General features: G+C 39.1%; 1 protein-coding gene across 2 annotated transcripts in view; it reads left to right on the top strand.

The window, feature by feature from the left end:
* The window catches only part of TSPAN4 (tetraspanin 4), a 528,357-nt gene that overhangs the window by 5,636 nt on the left and 497,682 nt on the right, over positions 1–25,039 (top strand). Inside the window, exon 2 of one of the 2 annotated variants that reach the window (XM_063437235.1) lies at positions 5,840–6,011. The gene's annotated coding sequence lies outside the window, so the exon portion shown is untranslated. Of the gene's footprint in view, positions 1–5,762; positions 6,012–25,039 lie in introns of those variants that run through there. The other variant, XM_063437236.1, reaches the window with a different exon arrangement.

Below are 25,039 nucleotides of genomic sequence, written 5' to 3' on the forward strand. Positions count from 1 at the left end.
CAAACTCCCTTAAAGACAAGTTCATTCTTATATCATCTTCCTCAGCATCATTACAGCTGAGGCTTGGAGCCAAGGAAACCACACCGAGCTCCTGTACGCGTGCCAATTCCAATCTTAATCATAGGCTGTTACTGTTAGTTATTTTGCAAGCCTGCTTCCACACTGCAACATTGTGCATTCAGCGCACAAGGGTTTGCTGAAGTTGTTTACTGTTCTCTGGAGATTCACCAGAAAATACACAAAATTAAAGATGCAACAAAGCAGAGCTAAAATGGGCACTCGCTTAGATTGGCCCAACAGATAGTCCTGAAATTAAATCGCAGTGCATTAGGGAGAAAACTTGGCTGGGTTCACTAGATTGAAATTGAGTTATGTGTCTGAATATATTTACTTACATTTTATTTTGCATAGTTATATATGCATACTTTGAATTATATTAAGGGATACTGGGATAAAACCAAGAATGAGGTAACATGTATACCACACTAGTTTTATTAACAGATCCTGACTGCAAATAATGTCTCAGTGTTGTGCATATATCTATCTTCTATAGAATTCCCAGCGGAGTATACAGTACAGTTTAAATGTTTTTACATTGAGCAGGTATTGATTGGCTTTATAACGAGTGGCCAATAGTTAGATCTCCAGCTATTGTAGAATGTAAGCTCTGAAGATGCTTTGTCAAGGTGAAGGCGGGAAAAAAAGCATTTGGGATTGATCGTATGGCCATCCCCTGGTCTATACCATTAAACTGCGTTCTGCATGGATTGCTGCTGAAGGTGTGCTTTTGAAACAGATCACATGATGTTGCGATGTCAATATGGCAGCAAGTTGTACCAAGACGTTTGTGGTCAGGAAGAAGAAATTCTAATCTGTCTCCAAGATTATTAAGTCTTGGATCTTCTGTTTTTCCTTGAGTAACGAGGGTGCTGTTTTCACCTTTTATTGCAGGTGTCTCAGACTGCAGCCCCCAGCTGTTGCTGGACTACATTTCCCATAATACTCCCTGTCAGCCATAACCAAGCCTGGCATATACGTAAGGGCGTTGAAGCCCAACGACCTCTAAGTGGGAGCAAGTATTTCATTACCCACTTATTTCTATGGGCCGTGTAAGGTGAAGGGATGCATTTAAATATTTGTGCCTCAAAGTATGCATTTTTTGTTTACCTCTTCAGTTACAGGAACAGTGTATTTAACTTGGATATAACTTCATACAGCCAAATACAACAGCTTACTGTAGCTCCATTTACCCCAAGTAACCACTCCTATTACACCCTACGGATACTCCCTAAATAGCATGGATGTCTGACTTTTCATAGGTTTCTAGTATACCTTTCCTGTTCTGTTTGGTCATTTTCAAGGCTAGCTGAGCATCATGGGAATTGTAGTTCACAAATGTTTGTTCTCAAAATTAACCAACATTGTAATGTTCCCCTTGAATGCTCTCTAACTCCCCCTTTTACTGGTTCTAAATAACTCCTCATATCACTCTGTATACCACTCTCTCTATAACTCCTCCTATTACTCTGTATATCACTATTTATAACTCCTCCTATTACTCTGTATATCACTCTCCATAGCTCCTCCTATTACTCTGTATATCACTCTCTATAACTCCTCCTATTACTCTGTATATCACTATTTATAACTCCTCCTATTACTCTGTATATCACTCTCCATAGCTCCTCCTATTACTCTGTATATCACTCTCTATAACTCCTCCTATTACTCTGTATATCACTATTTATCCTCCTCCTATTACTCTGTATATCACTCTCCATAGCTCCTCCTATTACTCTGTATATCACTCTCCATAGCTCCTCCTATTACTCTGTATATCACTATCTATAACTCCTCCTATTACTCTGTATATCACTATTTATAACTCCTCCTATTACTCTGTATATCACTCTCCATAGCTCCTCCTATTACTCTGTATATCACTCTCTATAACTCCTCCTATTACTCTGTATATCACTATTTATAACTCCTCCTATTACTCTGTATATCACTCTCCATAGCTCCTCCTATTACTCTGTATATCACTCTCCATAGCTCCTCCTATTACTCTGGATATCACTCTCCATAGCTCCTCCTATTACTCTGTATATCACTCTCTATAACTCCTCCTATTACTCTGTATATCACTATTTATAACTCCTCCTATTACTCTGTATATCACTCTCCATAGCTCCTCCTATTACGCTGTATATCACTCTCCATAGCTCCTTCTATTACTCTGTATATCACTATCTATAACTCCTCCTATTACTCTGTATATCACTATTTATAACTCCTCCTATTACTCTGTATATCACTCTCCATAGCTCTCCTATTACTCTGTATATCACTCTCCATAGCTCCTCCTATTACTCTGTATATCACTATTTATAACTCCTCCTATTACTCTGTATATCACTATTTATAACTCTTCCTATTACTCTGTATATCACTCTCTATAACTCCTCCTATTACTCTGTATATCACTCTCCATAGCTCTCCTATTACTCTGTATATCACTCTCCATAGCTCCTCCTATTACTCTGTATATCACTCTCCATAGCTCCTCCTATTACTCTGTATATCACTCTCTATAACTCCTCCTATTACTCTGTATATCACTATTTATAACTCCTCCTATTACTCTGTATATCACTATTTATAACTCCTCCTATTACTCTGTATATCACTCCCCATAGCTCTCCTATTACTCTGTATATCACTCTCCATAGCTCCTCCTATTACTCTGTATATCACTCTCCATAGCTCCTCCTATTACTCTGTATATCACTCTCTATAACTCCTCCTATTACTCTGTATATCACTCTCCATAGCTCCTCCTATTACTCTGTATATCACTATTTATAACTCCTCCTATTACTCTGTATATCACTCTCCATAGCTCCTCCTATTACTCTGTATATCACTCTCTCTATAACTCCTCCTATTACTCTGTATATCACTATTTATAACTCCTCCTATTACTCTGTATATCACTCTCCATAGCTCCTCCTATTACTCTGTATACCACTCTCTCTATAACTCCTCCTATTACTCTGTATATCACTATTTATAACTCCTCCCATTACTCTGTATATCACTATTTATAACTCCTCCTATTACTCTATATACCACTCTCTCTATAATTCTTCTCTATAACACATTCTTCTCTATAACTCTCCCTACAACTCTTACTCTGTATAACAGTTTCCCTATAATTCCTCATCTGACTCTGTATAACACTCTCCCTATAACTCTTACTTTGACTCTGTATAACACTCTCCCTATAACTCTTACTCTGACTCTGTATAACACTCTCCCTATAACTCTTCCCCTTACTCTGTATAACACTCTCCCTATAACTCTTCCCCTTACTCTGTATAACACTCTCCCTATAACTCTTCCCCTTACTCTGTATAACACTCTCCCTATAACTCTTCCCCTTACTCTGTATAACACTCTCCCTATAACTCTTACTCTGACTCTGTATAACACTCTCCCTATAACTCTTACTCTGACTCTGTATAACACTCTCCCTATAACTCTTACTCTTACTCTGTATAACACTCTCCCTGTAACTCTTACTCTGACTCTGTATACCACTCTCCCTATAACTCTTACTCTGACTCTGTATAACACTCTCCCTATAACTCTTACTCTGACTCTGTATAACACTCTCGCTATAACTCTTACTCTGACTCTGTATAACACTCTCGCTATAACTCTTACTCTGACTCTGTATAACACTCTCGCTATAACTCTTACTCTGACTCTGTATAACACTCTCGCTATAACTCTTACTCTGACTCTGTATAACACTCTCCCTATAACTCTTACTCTGACTCTGTATGACACTCTCCCTATAAGTCTTACTCTGACTCTGTATAACACTCTCCCTATAACTCTTACTCTGACTCTGACTCTGTATAACTCTCCCTATAACTCTTACTCTAACTCTGTATAACACTCTCCCTATAACTCTTACTCTGACTCTGTATAACTCTCCCTATAACTCTTACTCTGACTCTGTATAACACTCTCCCTATAACTCTTACTCTGACTCTGTATTACACTCTCCCTATAACTCTTACTCTGACTCTGTATAACACTCTCCCTATAACTCTTACTCTGACTCTGTATAACACTCTCCCTATAACTCTTACTCTGACTCTGTATAACACTCTCCCTATAACTCTTACTCTGACTCTGTATAACACTCTCCCTATAACTCTTACTCTTACTCTGTATAACAGTTTCCCTATAATTCCTCATCTGACTCTGTATAACACTCTCCCTATAACTCTTACTTTGACTCTGTATAACACTCTCCCTATAACTCTTACTCTGACTCTGTATAACACTCTCCCTATAACTCTTCCCCTTACTCTGTATAACACTCTCCCTATAACTCTTCCCCTTACTCTGTATAACACTCTCCCTATAACTCTTCCCCTTACTCTGTATAACACTCTCCCTATAACTCTTACTCTGACTCTGTATAACACTCTCCCTATAACTCTTACTCTGACTCTGTATAACACTCTCCCTATAACTCTTACTCTTACTCTGTATAACACTCTCCCTGTAACTCTTACTCTGACTCTGTATACCACTCTCCCTATAACTCTTACTCTGACTCTGTATAACACTCTCCCTATAACTCTTACTCTGACTCTGTATAACACTCTCGCTATAACTCTTACTCTGACTCTGTATAACACTCTCGCTATAACTCTTACTCTGACTCTGTATAACACTCTCGCTATAACTCTTACTCTGACTCTGTATAACACTCTCGCTATAACTCTTACTCTGACTCTGTATAACACTCTCCCTATAACTCTTACTCTGACTCTGTATGACACTCTCCCTATAAGTCTTACTCTGACTCTGTATAACACTCTCCCTATAACTCTTACTCTGACTCTGACTCTGTATAACTCTCCCTATAACTCTTACTCTAACTCTGTATAACACTCTCCCTATAACTCTTACTCTGACTCTGTATAACTCTCCCTATAACTCTTACTCTGACTCTGTATAACACTCTCCCTATAACTCTTACTCTGACTCTGTATTACACTCTCCCTATAACTCTTACTCTGACTCTGTATAACACTCTCCCTATAACTCTTACTCTGACTCTGTATAACACTCTCCCTATAACTCTTACTCTGACTCTGTATAACACTCTCCCTATAACTCTTACTCTGACTCTGTATAACACTCTCCCTATAACTCTTACTCTGACTCTGTATAACACTCTCCCTATAACTCTTACTCTGACTCTGTATAACACTCTCCCTATAACTCTTACTCTGACTCTGTATAACACTCTCCCTATAACTCTTACTCTGACTCTGTATAACACTCTCCCTATAACTCTTACTCTGACTCTGTATAACACTCTCGCTATAACTCTTACTCTGACTCTGTATAACACTCTCGCTATAACTCTTACTCTGACTCTGTATAACACTCTCCCTATAACTCTTACTCTGACTCTGTATGACACTCTCCCTATAACTCTTACTCTGACTCTGTATAACACTCTCCCTATAACTCTTACTCTGACTCTGTATAACACTCTCCCTATAACTCCTACTCTGACTCTGTATAACACTCTCGCTATAACTCTTACTCTGACTCTGTATAACACTCTCGCTATAACTCCTTCTAAGCCCTCCCCACACATTTATAAAGCCGTGTTTGACTGTTAAAGGGAATCTGTACAGTGAAACAATATCCAGTTAGAGAGCAGACAGCTGCACTGTGCTCTATATTATGGATCTACTCTGAAATCGGAGCTTCTCATGTCTGCATATATTTTGAATTTCAGATTCCGTTTTTTTGATAGAATCTGTCAACACCTAAAGGATTAAGAATTCTTTGACGATTTTGGTCTGTCAGAAACTGAGCAGAGAGTGAAAGTGGATTCTGCTTTTGAAGTCGGAAGGCAGACTGTACAAGAAGAGCAAGGCAATACATCCCATTGAGCTATAGAATACAAGGTACGTAAATAGTATTATTTCATACGAATTTTACACTGACCTTTTAATGTCTACTGACTGGCACTAAAAGAGGGCATCACCTGAGTACCAGCTGGGTACATTGTGAGTTCAAATGGATTCTAATATTACCGACAGTTAATTAAGTTGATGATTTACTTGGCCATTCACATGTATCGTACATGTATGGCACAATCATGTATGACAGGTGTACAGGGGTCTGTGCCAGTAAATATATCTAATTCGGAATGATACGTTATATGTCTGCTAGCATTTAGCACAATGTATGGTTCAAGCACTTCTGCTCATGTGTTTGAAAACAAATCACATGCAATGGATCAGATAATTCGATGCATTCCGTGTCCGTGAATGGTTTCTTTGTCACGTCTTTCTGTGTTTCTCTCACTATCTGCGAACCGGGTCTGAGAGAGATAGGGAATTCAATATGAAGATTGCCGCTAAAAGCAAAATAGTTTTTTGGGTTTTTTTTACATTTAAAAAAAAAAAAAAGGATTCTGTTTGAAATCATTGCAATGTACAGCAATTACGTCGATCAGTATAATAATACAGATCTCTATTTGTTTCCATCTTTCTTAGCATATTCTTTTTGCTTTATAGAATTTTTTTTAAACATGGGATTCTTGTTCCGTAGCTACAGCACACGTTTAGTGGGGGGGCCATGTCGCTGAATTAGGCATAAATGTAATATTTTGTATAAGCTTTCCAAATGATTAAATATTTGGAAATATTTTAATGTTATGATATATTTTTATACGTATAATATATTTTTTGTTATTTTAATATTTTGGAAAATAAAGCACAATTTATTTATTAAATTTGGCCAAAAATTTTAAATAATTTAAATAAGCTTATCCAACAATATTAAATCAAGGCCTTACTAGGTTAAAAAGTTTACTTAAGGGTGAATAAAAAGATTAAAAAAAAAGTATAATTCTTCATTACTGATGCAGTTAGGTGATATATGAAGAAGATTGTTAAACAGTCCTGTTGGTACCTGTGTTTATAAAATCTTATTTTTATAGAGATGTTGATGCATATACTACAGGTGACAAAAACACTGTATAAAAATTGCTTAATGGAGCACTCTAACTGACATAATAACTATATCTCTCTGCTATGCTTATGGGGAATATACGTCTTTGGACACAATCATGCGTTAATGTTGTTGGTTATTTTTGTTTTTTTTAATATTGTCGTCCAAGTTGGCAGAAATATCACTTGATAATGGCAGTGTGTACTTTCTGCATTATCATTGCAGTTGAAGACAGAGGTCATGGGGTACAAGGGACAGGCACATTTACTTGCCACACAAAACATTTAATTAAAAAAAACAAAAATGGGGGATGACTTCTAGGGATTCGCGCCACTAAACCTGCATTGCTTAAAACGTAAGAGGGCAATTGTGGTTGGACAAATAGTGAGCAACGGAAGCAGCATCGCTCTTAGTACATTGAAAGAATACTATTCTGAAAATATATGGTTACCAAAGCAAATCACATTTTTTTTTTTTTTAGTCCTTGTGTAAGAAAGTCTTTGATAGTACAAGGGATAACATAAACATACAAATTAAGTTTTGTGAGCTGAAACTTTTCTGCATACCTTTTGATCCATTCCATTCACAACCACATATTCAACTTAGTGATTTAGTGATTGTGGCCAAACCATGCGTACACAGAAATCCCCACTTCAAAGTGTAGGAATGCTTTCCTGTTTTATTTGTACAGCATATAAAACATGTACTGTCTTGCATTTTACCTACCTGCAACTCATACACAACCTGTTTTTTTAAAGACCACCTTGGTTGATCTGTTGCGTACTTGCTTAGAGTAAAAGTAGCTATGTTTTCACAGTAGGTGGTGAAATGAGTCTTGTACGCAGATACCTTTGAACATTGGCAGTAGACGACCAATCTGAACAAGACTGTAGGCATAAAAGGTTCCCCCTCCTTCTACCCCACAATCTTTTTTTCTGTCCTTTTCAGGACAGAACGACGGTTCTACAAGGAGAATGGAAGCTCAATCAAGAAGTTTTTCAGTTGATTTCTCAGAGGTGGGGCAGACCTCAGATCGACCGGATGGCTTCATACGGAATGCTCAGGTTCCCAGGTTTTACTCTCTCCATGCGGACCATCTAGCAGCGGGACAAAATGCCTTGTCTCTCCCATCGGAGTTCGATCTGGGGTAAGCATTCCCTCCCCTACCGCACAGACTACTGAGAAAAATCTGGGAAGAGGGATGGAAAGTGATTGCTATCATGCCTATTTGGCCAATGAGGCCTTGGTTTCCTCTCCTCAACAGAATGAGCCTAGAACGTCCTTGGGCACTTTCACAAAGACCAGATTTACTAACTCAATGATTGGCAATTCATCTCAATCCCAACCATCTGAACTTGGGGGCATGGCACTTGAAAGGGAAAAACTCCTAGCACAAGGAATATCTTAATTGGTAATCGATACTCTCCTGAATTCTAGAAAAAGCTCAACATCAGCTTGCTATCATAGAATATGGGAATATGGGAAACCTTTCGTTCCTGGTCTAAAGAAATGCTATTGATTCCCTTCATCCAAAAAGCATTGCCATTGTAAATTTCCTTCATGCAAGTATAAAGGGCTGAGCCTAAGTACTTTAAAAGTTCAATCATCAGCATTGTCAGTCCTATGCAACATTTGGTGGACATCAGATACACTGATTGCTAGATTTTGGTGGCCATCCGTATCAGACCGCCCAACAGGAATTATTCTCCTCCTTAGGATTTGCCTATGGGGCTTGAGTTTTATCTGACTCCTCTTTTGCTCCATTAGATGAGCTTGGTATTGTCTTGCTGACATATAAGACTCTGTTCCTGGTGGCAATAACCACAGCAAAACGTATGTCTGAAATTCATGCCTTTTCATCTGATGAGAACCATATTCAAGTTTTCCACGACAGTGTGGTATTGAGACCTAGGGAAAAATGTCTACCTAAGGTGGTTTCTAATTTCAACACTCTCCAGGAAATTATTCTTCCTTCATTTTATCCATCTCCACCTTATCGAACAGAAGAAAAACGTAATCACTTGGATGCCAGACTATGCTTGATAAAGTTTCTGGAAGTGTCTCAACAATTTCGGAAATCCCAACACCTATTTGTTCTTTTGATAGGAGCCTGAAGAGGAGAAGCAACCTCTACCTCCACTATAAGACGTTGGATTTCAAATATTATAATCAAAGCTTATCAGTTGAAAAACCTTACCCCCCTGAGTAAAATTAAAACTCACTCCACAAGGGCATTGGCTACCCCCTGGGCTAACTGGGCAGAGGTTTCTTCTGAATACATCTGTAGGGCAGCTACCTGGTCTTCCCCAATAACTTTCATCAAGCATTATAAATTGGATTTGGCTTTACCTTCTACGGCCTTTGGTAGAGGTGTACCTTCTTCTGTTGTATCTCACTAATACATTTTGTTGAAGCATCATCAGGTGTAAGGCGTATACATTTTCCCATCCTTATGGTTGATCTTGGGTATTACCCATAAGTGATACTGCCATGATTAGCTAGGAATACAGAACGTTTTATCATACTTGCCGTAATTTTCTTTTCCTGGCTATTTATTCATGGCAGCATCAGCGATCCCTCCCTGTTTTGTTTTGTATGGGGTTACAGCTTTTAAACTGGACTGTGGGGTAGAAGGAGGAAGGACCTTTTATGCCTACAGTCTTGTTCAGATTGTTTTTTTTTGTTTTTTGTTTTTTCTATCCTGTTTCTGTTTGGGGGCAGAACTACCCATAAGTGATGCTGCCATGAATAATAACCAGGAAAAGAAAATTTGTGATAAAATTTTCTTTAATAACTGTGTATTAAAACTACTGAAAATGTGTTATTCTAATTGGCCACTCACACTTTTTATGCGAAAATTATGCCTGGTAAGAAATCTCCCATTAAATGGGTTGTTTCTTATTCGTGCAAATCACCACGAACTCTCAGCACTGGTAAGATGTCACCAGGTCAGAGAAAATAAATGTAAAATTGAAATACAAATAAAAGATGTAGTTTAAAAACAAGTGTAGTTCACAAAAGTCACCACTCGCAGTCCAACTAATGTTTCGCTAGTTTGTTGCAAAATTGGAAGCGCTTCAGACTAGGTTTTTTGCCTACTTTTGGACCAACAGCAAAAAAATATGAGGAAGGCTGAACTTGATGGATGCAAGTCTCTTTTCAGCTATGTAACTATGTAACGTGTGTAATCCGGATTAGAAACTTCCTCAGGGACCTTTCATTCACAAGTGTCAACAGACAATAATATAACTCCCCCTCTTCAATGTCCTTATAAACCCCCTTAATTGTCACAGTTAACCTAGTTTAACTAAGTATCCTGTTCACAAAACCTGAATATTTTTTTCTTCAATCAATTTTACACTTTTATTAGGTCATGGTTTAGTTGTTTGTTGAAATTGGTTACATTTCCTTATAACGTTGCTGATTCTGCTATACACAAAAAAAATATAATTGTATTGAAATTTGCTTAGTTTGGTTAATACAATTCCTCTGATAGATAACATGAACATTGCACCCATAATCCCATGCTCCCTTTATACTAAATCACCCTACCTTTACCTCAACTCTAAATCCCCTCCCGCCACCCAAAAGAAACCCCTTCTCTTACTTTAGTTTTGTCTTTTTCACTTCAGGAAACAGGGGAATGCGACTGCCGTTCGTGTGAAATTTTGTTGAGCTATTTTGGAACTAATCTCACTGCAGTAATGGAATCTATTTGAAAATAGCAGGGGCCCATTCGACTCAATGCAGTTTCAATTTGGTTGATACTGAATAAAGTTGACCTCAGAGGAATGTTATCAGTTAAATTGAGCTGAATGAAAAGGCTGGAGCTGCTATACCTATTTCTGCTTTTAGTAAATAGGTGTGTGCCAAGGGGTTTTAACTATTTGCCCGCTGGCTGCACATTAGTTTGTGAACGATCATCTTCCTCGGACCCACCGAATCCTGACCCCATTTGGCTTTCGTAATTTTCATAGTGTTTTTATCCATACAGACGAAAGCCGGCGTTTCGTGAATTACCCTGTAGATCTATTTTAAAGGGAACCTAAAGTATACTGGAACACTGTCCCCACCCCTTTTCCTTGCTATCATTTTTTTTTTTTTTTTAATTCTTTCTTTTATTGAGACAAGGTGAAGTACGTTACAGAAAGGAAAAAGCAAAGTTATGAATAGCACGCAGTGCTATGGCAGTGACACATGAGTTAAACACAATGCCGAGTCATTTGTCTCTCTTTTGTTTTTTTGTATCATGTGGAAAACAAACTGACTTATCATGTCAAGTAGAACAGTGTTATTATTGCTCAGTCAAATTTTAAACGTGTGTGCGGGTCTGTGGCGGTCAGGCTACAAGAGAATTACAAGCATATTTTACCTGCGAAACATATCTGGCTAAAGGCCGGGGTTATTATTACAGGGTTTTAAGAGCCTATGCAATCTTAGGCGAGTTTTGTTTAGCTGTAGAGGGAGATTTCTACAAAGGGTTGGTTGTGAGGGTGGTTCTCCCTCTTGGGGTCCCCTTGCTTTAGTGAAGGCAGGTATTGAGAACCTGTCGAGGGTTATTAGGTCATTATTGCATATATCTATGCAAAGAGATGCATGAGTATATACCCCTACCTAAGGGGGTGTAATATAGGTGGAGGGGGGTTTCAACGCACTATAAGCCCAATTTGTACCAACACTTAGAGGGTTGGATACTAGGGGAGAGTAAAATGTACCCCCAGGTGATGTAAGTAGCCCTTAACCAAGGGGGTGGAGTGGGGGGATGGGAGAGAAAGTTAACATTATACAATTATCGGTTACTATTTGGGTGATTACACCTTGTAACCGTCTCTTGTATAGCATACCTGCCTCACGGCCAGCAACCAATCTAACAAAAACATATAAAAACATTTAGAAAAACATAAAGTTATAACATTCTGTGGCACATTATGAATTATGTCTCAGGTAAGTGACTTGCGCACGCTGGTTCATGCCGTCTACGCTCTGGCTGCAGGTGTAGTCAGGTGTCTGAGGTCTGCGAAACTCCTGATCTTGGTGTAAACGGGATGATGTTGGCAGGGTCCCAAGACCTTTGGGGTGGCTCTGAAGATAGACCTGCATCCTGTTCTAATCCCAACAAGGCTAGGAGGGCTGGAGGGTCAGACTCCAAGGTAATTGTATGTACAGTTCCATTATGTGTAGCTAGCAATGTCCCAGGGGCTGCCCACCAATAGGCCACCCCCGCTGCTCTCAGTTGTGATGTGAGAGGACCAAGCGATTTGTGCCTGAGGAGAATGGCCTTCGTGAGGTCCTGGAAGAAGGATAGAAAAGAGCTTTTGAAGGTCAGTGGAGTCTTACCTTTTAGGGCCAGCATGATTTAGTTTTTGCCCTGAGAGGATATGCATCGGAGAATATTGTCCCGGATTATGTCAGGTGGTGATTTAGATGCGCCTGGTATGCGATAGACTCCGTCGATTGCCACTCTTGGCTACTAGGTTAGGCAGGATTGTTGCCAGCAGCCACCGAACATGGTAGTTCTTCTGCCGATATTGCAGTTGGGACCCCACGGATCTTAATGTGGTGTCAGTGCTGTCTTTCTTCAAGCGCAGTTATTCTGAGTGACATGGCCGCTTGTTGCCTTTGGAGCTGGTTGAGCGAGTTTCTAGTGGCAGAGGAGTCTGTGTGAATAGCAATCGATGTCCCATGGCTGGCATGTGTTCTGGCTGTGCGGGTGACCCAGGTATCGTGCTTGGGTAGCTCCTGTCAGGATTACAGAATGATCCAGCACGTAGAATTGTGTAACACAGAGGACTGATGGGTAATGTATACCGGACCTTAGAATGGCCGGACTAATGTACCAAAGAATAGTCAGGACTAGCCGAGGTCAAAGGAAACAGAAAGAGACACAACGATAAGGAAAAGCCAGGGGTCAGGGATGCCAGAAAACAGGGAAGTCAAAAACAATGTCAAAGACAAATAACCAGAATTACCAGAATCAATAACGTGCTCTCGGACAACCACAAGGGAAACCACGACAGGGCACTGAGCAGGATGAGAACTGGGCCTAAATACCCCTCCTCTAGATCTGATAGGCTGTAACCGGCCTTTGACCCCAGGTTCCCATTTGCATAATTGCTGCACAGCATTAACCCTTCTGTGGATTTGGTTGCTGCTCGGCACAACTTTTCCTGTGCGGACAGTAAATACCATTAACCACATTTTTATAAGCGGATGAATACGTGACAGCTCCCCGCTGCAGAACTGGTTTGGAGTGCTTCCAGGTCGAGGATAGTCGGTGCGTGGTGACCCCTGTCGTGCGTCTCAGCTTAGATTGTTTGGGGGAGTGAAAGAAAGGCATTGACAGATGCGGTGTGCCTTCAGGAATTGTGTTAGCTGGTTTGTGAAACTGGATGGGTTTGCAAATTGAAGATATTAGGTGAGTTTCTTGAGGGCCAGGAGGTGCTGGCAGAAATGGCGTCTGCTCAGGGTGATCGTTGGCTCCGCCCCACTCCTTGCTACAATTTAAGTTTAATAAAGATGACTAACCTCCACTCCAGCGCCGGGACACTCCACTTTTCCAGCCTTCAGCTCCACCTTTCATGATGTCAGTATCCAAGCTGACATCACCACCAATCTCCTCCAGTCCATTTCTGCTCGCAGAGAAGCATTGCAAAGGAACTACGCATGTGCAGCCAAATTCTGCACTCCTCTGATTACCAGACTAAGTTTCACTCCGTTCTGGAGGAGGAAGCACTTCTAGTGACTGTCAGTATGAGGTGTTTCTACAAAACTGCACCCAGATTATTTAATTGCGATGAGGTGATCGTGGTGACTTTCGTGCTTCTTAGAGATTTTACCTACGCCAACATGCAGTTAACCTTGAAGGAATGATAAGTTAGCAAACTTGGACAATGAAAAGGAAAAGCTGACTACATAATTGGGAATATAGGAAAGGGGATTAGTATTAGACTAATTTGAATTCATCAATCACTTTAACCCCTTAAGGACACATGACATGTGTGACATGTCATGATTCCCTTTTATTCCAGAAGTTTGGTCCTTAAGGTGTTAAAGTGTACCTGTGATGGTACACGCATCTCCATAAAATAAAAGTACAGAAAATGACACCTCTACAAATCTAGCTCCACCGTTAGAACCCCAGTGTTGGTGAAAATACAAAGGTGTCTTTTTAGTTTTTTTTCCTTTTCTTTTTTGAGAGAAAATATTGAAAAATTTTCGTTAACCTTGACCAACCCATGGAAACATTCCTGGGATTTATCACTGTGCCAGATTTGTAGCAATAGCACAACCCATGTGAAGGATGCCTTAAGTTTACCAATTTTGTATTGTGTTCTATGGAATGTAAAATTACATATTCATTGTGTTAGCAGAAAATGGCACCCTGAAGATCTCTAAAGGAAGGATCCCATCTGAGGGTCATGTGTAAAGCAGATCTGTTGGACCTGTCAGCCCACCGGCGGCGCCGCTGTCTGAAACTTCCTGATTGAAACATCCTGCGGATATTAGTGATCGGGCGCCTGTTTCAACACTTGCAGGATAGACCCTTTTGCTAACGGTTTATCTCCTTGATGTAAGCCAGTGCAGGGGACCGCCTAGCTTCATAATAACTGCAATTCTTTACAATTCCAAATTGATTTAACAATCCTTGCTGAGACTAATAGATCTGGAAAATAGAGCTAGTAATTAAAAAAAATAAAAAATGAAGCAAAACTCCAACAGTGCACAACCTAAAAGTCCAATGTCCTAATTCAGTATTGTTTATGACACAGTAGACAAAGGTAGATCTTCAGATCTTACAGAAGAGTTTTAGTCTTGGTACTGATGAAGAATTTGCAAACTTTAAACAGGTAAACATACACTAAACAAAATTATAAACGCAACACATTTGTTTTTTGGCACCCATTTTTCATGAGCTGAAAGATCTAAGACTTTTTCTATGTACACAAAGGGCCTATTTTTTTATCAAATATTGTTCACAAACAACAGGTGTGGCATATCAAGATGCTGATTAGACAGCATGGTTATTGCAAAGGTGTGCCTTAGGCTGGCCACAATAAAAGGCAGTGTGCTGTAGTGATTATGGTGTTTGGAGTGTTCCTTTTGAGACATTTTCTTTTGTTTGGATCTAGTTTGGGTTTATACCATTTCGAGAGGACAGGTATTTAAAACTTAATGTTATACAGCTGTCTATTTTACATTCAGATGGGGAAGGATTCCATTTCCTACATTAACGGCTCTTGTAAATTCTTTTTGGAAATCCGATACAAGGCTGCATTTGTTGTAGAGGATATGACACTTTCAGCATATGCTCACTGGTACGCATTTTGTCCTAAATTGATGTATAAAATCTTTTCATTAGGTGATAGAGGCAATCAGCTTTTATGGACTCATTCACCTGTTTCATTTACCTGTCCCTTGCAAAACAGACCTGTTTCAGTCTGTTTTTAATATATGTCCAGTGATCCCTGCACCGGTTACTTAAATGGTTCCTGTAATTCACTGGCTTTAATTTAAAATCTAATTACAAAGAGTATGTTTCTTTCTCTCAATTTTTTTATGAGGACATTTACCTAAGAACATCTATTTTTATTTTATTTTTTTAACCTTGATCAGCTGCCTATTATTATACCTATAATATTACATTTTTTTTTATATATCTCCTATTAATGGCCAGGATGAAATCACGATTTAATGCAAGTACTTATTTCAAAACAAAACAAAAACCAATGCACATTTTTAAATAAAACAATACGTTTATCTTATTAGAGCCCTGAAATTGAGTTTTTTGTAGCACACTTGGCGGTGTCTTGCGGCACATCGGGGTGTTACAGGCCACTGTTTGAAAGCCACCGATCTAGAACTCTCACGAAAACATTCCAGTTTCTTCCCAATGTATCTATATACATCTAACTATAATTTTAAACTTGCTGAGAATTGTTCACTTTTTATACACATTCTGGGTTTATTAACTAAACCATGAATTTGATATGGAACCAAACATTTTAGGCAGTAATATCCAAGATGAGAAAATAGCTGGGTCAGGGAGTTTTTCGAAATTGTCTGTTTGGGCACTGTGGCCCCAACTTGGATCATAATTATATGTTCTTTGTTCCAATTGCGTGTCCCACCGCTTATAGCCTTTTTTTTTTTTTTTTTTTTATTGCTTTTTGAACTGTAGTGAAATGCACACTGGGAGCTTGAAAAAGCATTCAGTGGATTTATACATTATCCAAGCGATTTAGTGACGTGTGCATGAAAAACGTAGTGAATTTGCATCACAATTAATATACCTGTGCACAGGTTACGTTGGTACATCCAGAAAATATTGCAACGTGCCAGTAGCAACAAAAATCAGTATATATGAAAATCACTGTTTAGTACGTTTATCTTTGCAAATGCTAAAAAAAAAAAAAAATAGTTTGTACCTATTTTTTTTTTTTTTAACTCTTTTGGATTGTGGAGTTCTTTAGTTCTTACCCTTTTTGTATCCATTATTGTTAATGCACAAAAAGTTGCAATGATTGAATAAAAAGTAGCATTGAACGTAAATGTATTGTCTGGTATAAAAATCGTGATTTGCTTTTTTTGATTCTTGAGTGAAATATCCGGGTTTACTGTTTGACATCGGACTTGATAATGCATGTTGGGGATTTTCCACTTGTTGCCCGTTCCTTTGCACGAACGAAAAAGCAATGGGTTAATCTTGCAGTCTATGAGGATTCGCATTTAGTGACCTTTAGCCAATCTGGCCCTCCCTTGGGGGAAAAGATTGTTTGATTAAGATGAATTTAATATGGAAAAAGTAAATACATGAGCAATGAGTGTATTCACATGGTCCCCATAGACTTGTACAAAATATATTTACTATGTTGTTTTAACGGTTCGAGTGCTGTTATATACAAGGTGTTTATAATAGGGTGACGCTGTTAGAGTGGATTTTGATTGAACGTCTAAACACAATGTAGTCTGTGAACTTCAACCGCACACAGTCTCTTCTGTAAAACTGTGTGTTAGTATTAGAATTACTTTGTATTCTGTGTCCTTCTAACAGCTGTTATACATCTACTGGTCCTTATGAAGTTTGACCACTAACTAGCTTGCATTATTGACTTCTAGAATTCCTGGAATCCAGCAAGGAATTATTCTAAATCCAGGTTTCATTTACCCATTCTCGCGCAGCCGTTGACCTCCAACATTTGTGTTAATGTAACACCCATATTATGATTATTCTATGACATAGTTTGTTGAGGGTACATTAGCATTGGTTTTCACAAAGTTGTCAAGGAAAGCTCATGTTGAGTTTTTTTAGTCCTCCCCACCAAAGAAAATGAACTTTTTGTTTACCTAACTTTTGGGATTGCGTTCACATGACCTCTTACTTTGGTTAGCAACTTGTGCCTCATTTAATGCATTGAACACTTGATCTTGGGCAACCTAAAGCCATGTGCAATTATCAATATGCAATACAATTAGAAAGATTGCCCTATGCACTGAATGTGTGTTCTAGTACTTTAGTGGCTGGTATAGAATACTGGGAGGAGAAGAAAAAAAAATGTAAGCACAATTATGCGGATAAGCACTGATACACGAGAGGATAAATCATTAGGGGCAGGTGCAATACAGTACAGTATTAGCTGTTTTCTAAGATTCCCAAAACACATTAATATATATATTTGTGTTCGGGGCATTCTCATATGATATGGAATACTCTGGTGAAGAAAAATAAATAAAAAGGAAATAGTCGGTTGAGGTGTCCCGAAACCGATGTATGCTGTAGGCCGGTAAATAAAGTGGGCTTACATAGAGAAAATAGTTAATGGGAGTGGAGGGTGGGACACTATAGGGTCAGGAAGACAAACATGCATTCCTGACCCTATAGTGTTAAAACCATCCTTTAGCCCCCTTTGCCTTCCGTAGATATAGTATAATCTTACCTTTACTCCAGTCTGCTGCTGTTGGCTCTGCTCCCGATCTGCCTGCTTGTATGACATCATCAGAAGTGGTGGTCAAAGCCAATCACAAGGCTTTCCCATAAGATTGGCTGAGACTGTCAAGGAGGCAGTTCAGGGGCAGAGCCAGCACAAGTCAAACACAGCCCTGGCCAATCAGCATCTCCTCATAGAGATGAATTGAATCAATGAATCTCTGAGGAAAGTTCAGTGTCTACATTCAGAGGGTGTAGACACAGAATGGTAGTGTTGCTTACTCTGCAGCACTGGCCAAGGAAGCACCTATAGCAGCCATCTGAGGAATGGCCAATGGAGTTATCACTAGGCTGTAATGTAAACACTGCATTTTCTCTGAAAACAGTGTTTACAGCAAAAAGCCTGAAGGTAATGATTCTACTCACCAGAACAAATGCAATAACGTTTCCATTGATTTGAATACATCAGAGGCGTAAACGTATTTAGAAAAAAACTATGTCTTCAGAACTCTGAGATGGAATTAGACTCCTCAATATATCAGCATTGTGTGTATATTATATTGCATGATACTTTGTAATGTTAGAGTTAGAGCTTGTGTTTCATTAAAGAGGCACTGTCATGCCGAACTTACCTTTCTCCTATTGATTCCTCTTCTCTTTCTCTCTCAGAATCTGTTCTTCTCTTCTTCATATCTGCTTTAGTATTGATTGGAAGAAAAAAAAGAAAAAGTAGGGACTACTTTGTCTTGTGTATTTTTTCCTACGCTTGACCTTCTTTGACCAAAGGAGGAGTTTAAATCCTCTCCATTTCCTGTGGTCAAAGAAAGTTTTCCCACTATACTCACCTTTTCTCCGTGTTCTCGTGATGCTTTATTTGCCGTTCCTGAACATCCTATCGTATAGACAGAGCGCTGGCGAATTGACCGAATTTCATCCGAACTGAATGCCCACAGTCTGTCCATTCGTGTTTGGATGAAATTCGGTAATTTTGTTAGGTTTCGGAATTTCATTCAGAGAATTAGCAGCAGGTGGGGGCCCTGAGTGACAAAGGAGTAGGGGAATGATCCTCAAGATTTACCCGTCAGAGCACTCTGGTTGGTTTGGAGACCCCTTGTCACTTCAGGGATGGGATTTATTTTAACAATTAGCCCCCACCCGTCACCAATGTCACTTTGGATACACTGTTCCCCCACTTGCTCCTCACTGTTTAGTAGACTTTCCCCTACTTATGCTAATATGAGGATTACATTAACCCCCATAGAGTGAGGAGGCATGGAGGGGTTAGGAAGTGTTGCATCTATTTTTACATATAACAAGGAGGAAGCCATAAGCCGGTAGCTCCCTCCTTGTAATAAAGTAAACTAAATTCAATTAGATCTTCGGCTTTCTGACGAATAAATGAATAGCTGAAATTCTTGTCCGTATTTCAGACAATTGCGAATGCCCAAAGTGTTGAACTGGGCATGCTCAGGAATTTTACATTTCTCTTTTGTGTGGGCAGATCAGATGACGTGTCCCACAGGCTTTCATCTGCCCTAAGGTGGTAGATCCGGGCAAGAAGGTAGACTGGTAACCGGTAAAACAAAAAGTGAAATAGAGGACCATGGGGCATTTGGGGGTGGCTAGGGGGACAATCGAATGGATGAAGTCGGGAGGGGGGGTTCAAAAAAAATGGATGCGTCCATGACAGTGCGGCTTTAAAGGACCACTCTAGTGCCAGGAAAACATACTCGTTTTCCTGGCACTAGAGTGCCCTGAGGGTGCCCCCACCCTCAGGGACCCCCTCCCGCCCGGCTCTGGAAAGGGGAAAAGGGTTAAAACTTACCTTTTTCCAGCGCTGGGCGGGGAGCTCTCCTCCTCCTCTCCGCCTCCGTTCTGCCCCGTCGGCTGAATGCACATGCGCGGCAAGAGCTGCGCGCGCATTCAGCCGGTCGCATAGGAAAGCATTCATAATGCTTTCCTATGGACGCTTGCGTGCTCTCACTGTGATTGTCAATGAGACAGCCACTAGAGGATTAGGGGGAAGGCTTAACCCATTAATAAACATATTAATACATATACATCCTCTCCGCCTCCGATCCTCCCTTTCGGCTGAATGCGCATGCGCGGCAAGAGCATTTACAATGCTTTCCTATGGACGCTTGCGTGCTCTCACTGTGATTTTATAGTGAGAATCACGCAAGCGCCTCTAGCGGCTGTCAGTGAGACAGCCACTAGAGGATTTGGAGGCTGGATTAACCCTATTATAAACATAGCAGTTTCTCTGAAACTGCTATGTTAATAAAAAAAATGGGTTAACCCTAGCTGGACCTGGCACCCAGACCACTTCATTAAGCTGAAGTGGTCTGGGTGCCTAGAGTGGTCCTTTAATATTCCCCAATATATTTTACTACAAAGTGTGATATGCAGTACAGGATCTGGGAGACAAAATGTGTTGTGCACTATCCCAAATCTGTTTATATAATAGAGATTCTGTGCTGTTTGAATATGCAAAGAGATTTGGAGTATTGTACTGATAACTTTTTTTTCTTTATTCTTTAAAGTTGGACTGAAAAATGCTATAGCCATTAGTGACGTCTAAAAGTAGTGAGAGTTTGAGTGCAGGCTTTATTTCTGTGTGAAAAAAATATCTGGCAATTGAAATGTTTATGATATTATGCAGATTTTTGATATGCTAATTCATTTCAACTTTCTAAGTACTGGTATAATAATGACACATAATGGTATATTATTATAGTGGAAGAAATATTTTTTTTTTCCTTTTATTGCTGCCAAAATGCTAAGTATGCATATTCATAATACACAGGGGAGTAAGCAGCAAATAATTTTTACTAGAAACAAAACTGGTGAACGGATCAAGTCTAAGTTGAATTTTTGACTTGTCCCCATTTTTTTTTTTTTTTTTTTACTTTAATGTATAGGCCACTGGTCGCTCAGGTTTTCATTAAGAGCTGTGTTTTAAACCATTTCAACATATTATCAGCTTTTCTTGAACTAAAGGATTGAATGTTTTTTTTCATACTTTCAATGTTGCTAGGCAGCAGAGCTTGCCAATGATGTATATGCTGTTGGCTGACATACACATTGTATATGGAAAACACACCACAAATAGACATATTTGTTTAAAACTCTAAACTCAAGCCCATCACTTGGGCATGTTTTAATTACTTTTGTATATGTTACCTCTTCGTATTTGAAATTTAAGTTAAATGATTCTTAAGAGAAATATAATACATCCTTCATTACAGCTGCCTGTGCTTTAAGCTCTTTCTATATGCAAGGTTGAACGCTATGCCTGTATTTAAATTTGTTTTATTTATCTTACTTTATTGATGTCTTTAAACTCTACTGGAGACCATTAGTGTAAAAGCCACACTTTATTTTTTCTAACATAACCTTTCTGTGCACTTTTGGAGCCTCTCATATTCTTCATACCCTCATCTTGGCTACTAACCTGGTCATACGATCACTTTAGCTTGCCAACGTGCTTTATGTATGAAGAGTATCTCCTCTTTAAAAAAAAAAAAAAATATATATATATATATATATTTTTTTTTTTTTCATTTGACAAAGATTCAGTGGACATTGACACTTTTCTAAATTATCCTTGTTATCAATCAGACAGCCAGTCCTGTTACTTTCTGGTTTGGTTTGCTCAGTGGAACCAAACTCAAAAGGTATTGCTCAGAGCACCTGCCTTGTAAAGGCTTCTCATTGAGTTGCATTGGGAAGTCTGTGATTGGACAGCCACAGAAAGTCTGGGCAGGGTTAGAAGGGGAGGGCAAAGGCTGTAGACAAGAGAGCTGCAGGTTTTGTGTTTTTTTTCAAGCTGATTTTAGATTTACTGCCAGTTTTAAAAATGCATGCATATTATCATTGATGGTGTGTGTGTGTGTGTGTGTGTATATATATACACACACACACACAATCAATAAAAATAATATATATATATATTATTTTTATTTTTTTATATTTTTTTGTATTTGTGCAGTGTACTTTTAATCAACCTTTTCATTGCCAATTTCTAGTACATTGACTCCTTTAAGTATATTATTTCCCTTTTGCTCATTTTATACTCTATATAGCCAAAATATGTCTGTTAAGACCATGGCATAGCGCCAAATGCAGCGTTCGCCTGATGTAAGTGCTTGTTTATGCAGCTGTGCTTGCAGTGAAAGTGTTAAGGTTTAGAACTAGCTGGCTTTTGGAAGGATTACGTGGTGTCGTGATGGATATTCTTCTGCCTCTGTAGAGATGATGACTCTGTACTGTCTTTTGACTCGCTAAGCTTCAACGTCAGGAAGATAAATCATCTGGATCAAAGAGTTATGCATCTATCATGAAATAGAAATCTGTTTCCTTTTCCATCTGTAGCTTGCTGTTACTGAAAACTACTCTAATTTCTGTTATAAGGATATTTATTTTGCCCTCCAAATCCTCAGTGTTCCTCATTCTGTGCATGTCACATTCTTGCTGACCCTGTCAATATTTTTGAATTCCAAAGATTTTCTTTGTATTGAGATGGCCAGCTGATAATGTAACTTCACTCCGTAGGTATGTCGAACATAAACAGTAACCCTATCCATCGCCCCGTAATCTAAATTAGTTTAACTCCAAACCCAATTATTTCCATCCAGCATGGATTGTATTTAAGAAAATAAAACAATAAATGAAAAGGCCTTGTTCGCTCATTCAGAATTTAAGAATCCGATTCCTGACTGTTTCCCAGTAGATCTATCTAATCCATCATATCTATTTATTTATTTTAGAACTACATCATCCGTTATGATTTCCATTCTAAAATCTTGTAAAACATCATGGGAGTTGTAGTTGCCCATCATCTGCGGAGTGCGGACACCCTTGATCTAGAGTGTCCATGTCTACCTGTTTGAATGGTTAGTTCCCACTCTGATAAATCAATACAAATTTAATCTAGGAGTTGAATTAGTGAAATTGTACAAATTAAATTTAACTATTTGTGGAAATTTGCGTCCTGACAGTGCTGTTAAAGTTAAAGAATTCTTCTAAAATATACTGAATGCTATAATAAACCATAATGCTGTAATGGGTGCGCAATGTCATAATAGTGATGTTTAGAATTGCATGCATTATTGCAGCGCAGGCCGGGCATGGCGTAGTGTCACTTGTACGTACTTAGAGCGTTGAGGTTAGAATACTTGCACTATAACTTTTATATACAATATAGAGATCATTTTGACTGTAGCTGCTGTCGCTCTCTAAAAGACAGCCTGGCTTAATAATAGGAGTTGCAGTCTCGGCACCTTGAGTATAGGTTAAAAGTTGACATAGAAGAAGTGCCTGCCATGTGTAAGCTTTAACCTTAACCACGAGTACCTCTTTAAAATAGGAATCTCTCTTTTATACCTAAAGTCAAACTCTCACACACATACCTTATTAACCACATTCACAATCACAACACATTACTCAATCTCACACACACACATGCACACATCAAGCTAGCTTAACTTTCTCTTGCTCACAGCTTTAACCAATGACACACACTTATCAAGCTAGTTTATATTTTCTCACATCAACAGACGTAACCATTATTATGCATGTGCACGCACATACAGAGTTAGGCATTTACTCCACACAGACATCAGTAGCTGATAGAGATCAGTAGCTCCCTGCTTCTCACCTCTTCTAGTAGAAAGGAGTGAGAAGAGCTGGGACAATGGGGGCAACCTCTGCTTGACTCCCTTTGCCCTCCCAAGACTTCTATTAAGGCCGCGCAACAGGATAATTTGACATTATTGGAACCATCTCAACTTAATCCGGATATTGTGTTGGAGGGTAAGAGTACCGTGGTAGAAAAATCTGTCTCTGCTTTTGCAGCACACATAAGCCGTCTACTACCTTGCAGACCATGGTAAAAGGTTTGCTGCCAATAATTTGTCTCCATGTCAGTCAGGGGATATCTTTTTATTTGATAAGGAGACAAATTACTGGCATCCCATTTACCACACTGAATTGGCCAAACTCTGCCTAACATAAACATTGGCTCTTTATGCACCCCTAACCGTAACTCGAGTACACTATTTTGCAATGAATACCTGAACAAGAAGAGCATACAGGTATGACTTCAATTTTCTTTTAAACATTTTTAAAAAAAAAAATGTGATTTACACTATTGTTTGGAATTCATCCGACAGGAGATGTTTTGTTCCACTAAATCTTTGCTAATTGCCTAGAAATGCTCTTGTTAAAGGTTCTACACACTGACTGCGCATAGACGTTCCAAATCCAGTAAAAGGCAGCGTACAACATCTCTTCTCATTTATAAGTAGCAGTTTGGCTAGTGCTGCATTCAATTCTGTGTGCCAGCCTAATCTGGCACGCTGAGGGTTAAGATGCCAGCATTCCGTCTAATAATTACCGGCCGGCATTGGGCGTGGAACAAACGCGAAGCTGTCAGTCGGTGAGGAAGTGAAGAAAAGGCTGCTCTTTAGTTGTATAACGCTGTGTCAGGGAGATTACAGGGTAGAGTGGCTTCATATCAGAGCCAGCTGATTTGATTCTTTACTGCACTTTCTTAATGTTTAATTCCAACTCATGGCTGCAGAGTATAAATGTATCTTTCTGCTTCTTCATCTGTCTGTTTTAACTTTACATTCTCCACCTTCTTCTGCCTCTCTAGATCTCTTCATTATTTGTCATTTGTTTTCCAGACTGTCTATTACTGCTTCTCCCAGAGGGGATTTGTTAAACTTTCATGGCGCTTCTGTTTAACTAGCAAACAAATGTATGTCAAATTTGTTAAGCTTGCTGCTGGAGTCAGGCATAAAAAGAGCAACAGGTCTGTCTTTTTCCCGTCAGATGTTCCGCCTATCGATTGGTAGGGAAAGAAGACGTGTAGAATTCCTTCATTTCTACCTGACTGCTCATCCATGGCTTCAAAACTCCTCCTCTTTCAGTAAATTTGTCTGGATAAATTACCGCTTGCTCTGTTCGACCAGTGTCCTGTCTTTCCATACATCTTCTAAATTGCCTTTCGTTTGCCGATGTGCATAAGATAATCCACGCACAAGGTTC

This window comes from Pelobates fuscus, chromosome 12 (genome assembly GCF_036172605.1).
Source record: "Pelobates fuscus isolate aPelFus1 chromosome 12, aPelFus1.pri, whole genome shotgun sequence".
NCBI lineage: Eukaryota > Metazoa > Chordata > Amphibia > Anura > Pelobatidae > Pelobates > Pelobates fuscus.